Genomic DNA, 6296 nt, shown 5'->3' with positions numbered 1-6296 from the left:
CGGGGCTCAGGCAATCTACTCACCTCGGCCTCCCAAAGTGCTGGGATTACAGGCTGAGCCACTGAGCCCGACCTTAAAGCAAAATCTTAATGAAGTACAACAACATCTTTTAGTTATTGACACATCAAGTAGGTAAGGAGAAGAAATTAATCAATCACTGCCCTCTACACCTCGAGGATCACACAGACCAGAACCCTTTCTAGTCAGCTCAAGCAGAGAGGAATTCACTGCAGGGCATTCAGTGGTTCCCACCTGTGGTTCTCAAAGTATGGTCCCAGAAACAACAGCATCAGTATCACCTGCAAATTTGTTAAAAAGCAAAATTCCAGTTCTACCCAGACCTATGGAGCCAGAAGCTCTGAATAGGGTGAGCACTTTCCATTTTAATAAGCCCGTCAGGGGATTCTGAGGTACACTCAAGTGGAAACACCTGGCTACGTGAACACTGGAAGGGCAGGGGGGAAAAGGCTGAGAATTGAGTGCTTGTCAGGTTGGGAAGTTGCTCTTACAGAACCACATACCACAATGGGAAGCCCTGACGCCACTCACGGTCCAGGAACAAGTTGCCTCTGTAGTAACCAGAAAGGGACTTTACTCCACAGGGAAGCCGCTTCTTGGGCCCCAGATCCAGAATGGCACCACTGCCACAATCTGCACCAGCAAAACATGCCTCCGGGCCTGCCTCTCTCCTCTCTAAACCTGGCTTCAAATTCGAGTTCTCCAAGAGACACCTGGAGTGCTAAACCTATATCATATTCACACACAAATGGACAAAAAAAAAAAGGTAACTAAATCACATTCAGAATCTTGGATGCAAAAAATCCCAGGAAATGAAATTTCTCACTTCCCAGGTTCTCAAGTGAAAGCTGCTCATTCACTCACATCCACTTACCTTGGGGCAAAAACAGTACCGTCTCCTGGCAATTCCTCTCCATTTCCACTTGCAGACCAATGAAAACCTCTTGAAAAAAACTTGCTCCTCAGAACATTCTGCTAAACCACTTCCACTCACTCCAAGGGCACTTCCTGGACCTACCACCACCCCAAACCTTGTACCCTCCGGCACCATGAAGACATCCCACTAGCCAACCTCCCACCACTGCACTGGACTGCTGGCTACAACTGCTAGGCTCTACGCCATGACAAGCCACCACCCCTTGACCAATTTCTCCCTATATCAACTGCATCTCATCCAGTTCTGAGTCCTTCACTTCCATCAGATTCCTAATGACTTCTTTTTATCTTTCTGCTCCATGGCCTGTCGAAGTTGGAGCCCTGGATAGGTCCAACCACCTGCTCTCCAACTGTGCACCTAAGTAGCCAAGCACGGGCCACCTCACCTCTGGTCACCCCACATGCTCACTTCTCCAATCTCAGATCCCCCGTTTCTCTGCAGATGACTCTGCTTTTGACTCCAAAACAAAACCAAAGCCATTAGATGGGAAATGCTCCATTTCTCGCCCAAGAAGTGAATACGCTGGGGATCCACTGAGACCAAACCTTCCCCTTGTGTTCTCACCCTTTTCCCACCTCCTCTGGGAACTCGAGGTATTGTTTGATCTTTTCCACACAGCACCTAAATGCTTCTCATCCTCACGTACAACTATCCTTCTCCCATATTCCTCACCCCTCTCAGTCAAACTTATGCAAGAGTTGCCTGCACTCGATACTTCATTTTCCTGCTCCATCCTAACAAGTACATTGTCCCCTCAATGCATAACTGAAGCTCATTAGTGACAGTCACCACTGTTAATAATCCAATGGACACTTTTCAGCCTTTTGTAACTTGCCTTCTCGGCACACTACTCTTTTCTTAAAGCATTCTCTTTTCTTGGCCGGGTACGGTGGCTCAAACCTGTCATCCCAGCACTTTGGGAGGTTGAGGTGAGAGGATTGCCCGAGCCTAGAGTTTGAGACCAGCCTGGGCAACTTGGTGGCACTTCATCTCTACAGTGAATCTAAAAATTAGCTGGGTGTGGTAGCACGCGCCTGTAGTTCCAGCTACTTGGAAAGCTGAGGCAGAAGGATTGCCTGAGCCCAGCAAGTCAAGGCTAGGGTGACTGTGAGCAGCATGCCTCTGCACTCCAGCCTGAGCGAAAGAGTGAGACTCAGACTCAAAAAAGGAAAAAAAAAAAAGGCCAAGCGCAGTGGCTCACACTTATAATCCTAGCACTTTGGGAGGCCAATTTGAGAGGACTGGGAGCCCACAGGTTTGAGACCAGCCTGGGCAACTTGGCAAGACCTTGTCTCTACAATCAATCAAAAAATTAGGTGTGGTGGCACATGCCTGAAACTCCAGTTACTTAGGAGGCTAAGGCAGAAGGATCATCTGCACCCAGCAAATCAAGGCTGCGGTGGCCATAAGCGTGCCGCTGCACTCCAGCCTGAGTGACAGAGTGAGACTCCAACTGAAAAAAAAAAAAAAAGTAAAACTCTGGAAGGTTACTGCTCTTAAATAGCTTCTCAAGAGAATTTTCTTTTTTTTTTTTTAGTTGGAGTCTCACTGTCACACAGGCTGGAGTGGAGTGGCATGCTCATGGCTACCACAGCCTCAACTTGCTAGTTCAGGTGATCCTTCCACCTCAGCCTTCCCGGTAGCTGGGACTACAGGTGCGTATCACCATGTCCAGCTTATTATTATTCTTATTGTGGAGATGAGGTTTCACCAAGTTGCCCAGGCTGGTCTTGAACCCCTAGGCTCAGACAATCCTCTTGCCACTACCTCCCAAGGTGCCAGGATTACAGGCATAGGCCACTGCATCTGGCCAGAGCTTTACAAATTTTCATCAATTTTTTAGTTGTCTCACTCACATCTATTTGGTGGCTTTTTTGTTTGCAAACTCATCTCCTTGTCTTTCCAATGCATTCAACTTAATTTGCTTTCTTTTCTTTTTTAGAATTTTTTTTTGCCCCAAAGATTAGGCCATGCATGTCTAAGTATGCACGGCCGGTAGAACTGCTTTAACAAAAGTTTTATTTGATATAAAATACAAAACAAAAACCCAGGTATCCATCATTTTTCAACTTAGTTTTAATAGTAACAATAACTCTTTTATACTAAAATTTATTTAAAACTTAAATATATATTTACATAAAGACAAACTGACAAAAAAATAAAGGTGGGAACCTGGGCAACATAGTAAGACTCCATTTCCAAGGGGAAAAAAAAAAAAAAGAAAATTAGTCAGGCATGGCGGCATGTGCCTATAGTCCCAGTTACTTGGGAGGCTGAGGTGGGAGGATCACTTGAGCCCAGGAGTTCAAGGCTGCAGTGAGCTGAGATCGTGCCACTGCACTCCAGCCTGGGCAACAGAGCGAGATCCCATCTCTGGGTGGTGGTGGGGGGGAGGTGGAAATCAATACATAGACTCACGGCAAGTATTCAACTCAACTAGTGGGAGCAGAGTGATCAGACCTATGAGAAAAACCTACAAGCTCCCAGCATTTACAGAGGAAAGGAAGAATGTCAGCTAACACAGTGAGCTACTAAGTAGAGATAATGAAGTGAACTTCTGAATGTTTTAAGGATTTTCTTAATCGGTACTCATACATTTATCTCATGCCTCCTAGTTTCTGTATGATGTTCCATGGAATTACACAATCCCCATTTAATTTAACTTAACAGTTGAATTACAATACTGTTACAAACAATACTGCAATAAATATTCTAATATAAATCTCCAATAACAATCAATTAGGGCTGGGCTTGGTAGCTCAGCCTGCAATCCCAGCACTTTGGGAGGCCGAGGTGAGTGGATTCCCTGAGTCCAGAGGTTCGAGATGAGCCTGGGCAACTTGGCTGAGACCTCATCTCTACAATAAAACAAAAATTAGCTGGGCGTGGTGGTATGTGCCTGTAGTTCTACTTGGAAGGCTGAGGCGGAAGGATCACCTGAGCCCAGCAGGTTGAGGCTGTGGTGGCCTGAGGGTACCACTGCATTCCAGCCTGGGGGACAGAGTGACTCCAATTCAAAAATAAATAATTTTTTTTTCTAAAATAATCACCTGGACATGAAATGAAAGCTATTTATACTCCCACCAACTGAGTATCAGTATTCATTTTATCATAACTTTGCCAATCTTTTTAATTTTTGCCAATCTGATGGGTGAAATAATTCTTCCTCAGTGTATTTATTTGTACTGTCCCAATAATATTGAGGTTTGCAACTTCTTCCTACGTGTTGGAAATCTATGTCTATTATGTATTGCCTGTACATATAATTTGCCTGTATTTCTTCTGTTTGTTCATTTTTGAGTTGGTGTCTCACTGTTCCCCAGGCTAGAGGGCAGTGACACATTCACGGCCACCGCAGCCTCAACCTGCTGGGCAACTTGGCAAGTAATCCTTCCATCTCAGCCTTCCAAGTAGCCGGAACTACAGGTGCACACTATCACGCCCAGCTCATTTTTTTATTTTTGTAGAGATAAGGTCACGCCAAGATACCCAAGCTGGTCTCCAACCCGCGGGCTCAGGCAATCCACTCACCTCGGCTGCCCAAAGTGCTGGGATTACAGTCTGAGCCACCGAGTCTGGTCTAGAATTTTTATGTACAAGAGACATGGTTATCTGTTTCATATTTATCTTCCCTAAAGGTTTCATAAGATAGAGATCCTTGGCTGGGCTCCGAGGTGAGCGGATTGCCTGAGCCCGCGGGTTCAATACCCACCTGGGCAGCGAGACCTCATCTCTACAATAAATCAAAAAATCAGGCGGCGGTGGCCGGGAGCGGCCACTGCACTCCAGTCTGAGCGACAGAGTGAGACTCTAACTCAAAAAAAAAAAAAGACAGAGATCCTCTGCACTCCCTAATGCACTGTTTTGCTTGTTTTTTTTTTGAGTTCAAGTCTCACTCTGTCGCCCAGGCTGCAATGCAGTGGCAGGCTCATGGCCACCGCAGCCTCAACCTACTGGGCTTAGGTGATCCTTCTGCCTCAGTTTTCCAAGTAGCTGGAACCACAGGTATCTGCCACCACACTCGGCTGGCTTTTTTATTTATTGTAAAGATGAGGTATCGCCATGTTGCCCAGCCTGGTTTGAACCCCTGGGCTCAAGCAACCCTCTTGTCTCCGCCACCCAAAGTGCTGGGATGACAGGTGTAAGCCACCATACCCAGTGCTGATTCACTGTTGAATCCAAACTTGGTTAAGTACAATAATTAACCTTTAACCTTCACTGATAGAATCCCTTAAGGATTCGCTTCTCTTGGTGGTCAGCTACAGGGTGTGGTGGTAAATTTCCATTTATGATTCTGTATTAAAACCTTAACACAGTAAAGGATGACTACTCAATCTGTACATAAAATCTTACATCTGCACCCCAACCTGGCACCCTTGCAGCTCCAGGTTGCCACCCCGGCCTCCTCAACCAAGGAAAAATAATGAGACAACAATGCACCTCAAGTGTGGAATTAATGCATTTTGCCTTTTCTTTTTTTTTTTTGAGCTGGAGTCTCACTCTGTCACCCAGACTGGATTGCAGTGGCTGCTCCCGGCCACCGCAGCCTCAACCTGCTGGGCTCCAGCGATCCTTCCGCCTCAGCCTTCCGAGTAGCCAAAATTACAGGCGCGTGCTACCATGCCCAGTGGATTTTTTTTTTTAATTGTAGAGATGAGGTCTCGCCAAGTTGCCCAGGCGGGTCTCGAACCCGTGGACTCAGGCAATCCACTCACTTCAGCCTCCCAAGGCACAGATTACAGGCTGAGCCACCGAGCCCAGCTCATTTTACCTTATTTTATTTTCTTTGAGTTGGAGTCTCACCCTATTGCTCAGGCTGGAGTGCAGTGGCACACTCACGGCCACCACAGCTTCAACCTGCTGAGTTTCAGTGATCCTCCGGCCTCAGCCTTCAAAGTAACTGGAACTACAGATGTGCGTTACCACGTCTGGCTAACTTTTTATTTATAGTAGAGACAAGGTCTCCCCATGTTGCCCAGGCTGGTCTCAAAGCCACAGACTTAGACAATCCTCTCGCCTCCACTTCCCAAAGTGCTGGGATTACAGGCATGAGCCACCATGCTCCGCCGCATTTTACTTTAAAAATAAATAAATGTAAAGAAATCTAAGCCGGGCTCGGTGGCTCAGCCTGTAATCCCAGAGCTTTGGGAGGCTGAGGTGAGTGGAATGCCTGAGCCCGCGAGTTCAAGACCCGCCTGGGCAACCTGGAGAGACCTCATCTCTATAATAAGTCAAAAAAATTAGCCGGGCATGGTAGAGCGCGCCTGTAGTTCCAGCTACTTGGAAGGCAGAGGCGGAAGGATCGCCGGAGCCCAGGAGGTCGAGGCTGCGGTGGCCGGGA

Source organism: Carlito syrichta, unplaced genomic scaffold (assembly GCF_000164805.1).
Source record: "Carlito syrichta isolate Samal-C Ts95f unplaced genomic scaffold, Tarsius_syrichta-2.0.1 Scaffold130881, whole genome shotgun sequence".
Taxonomy (NCBI): domain Eukaryota; kingdom Metazoa; phylum Chordata; class Mammalia; order Primates; family Tarsiidae; genus Carlito; species Carlito syrichta.
Note: the sequence above shows the minus strand (reverse complement) of the source record.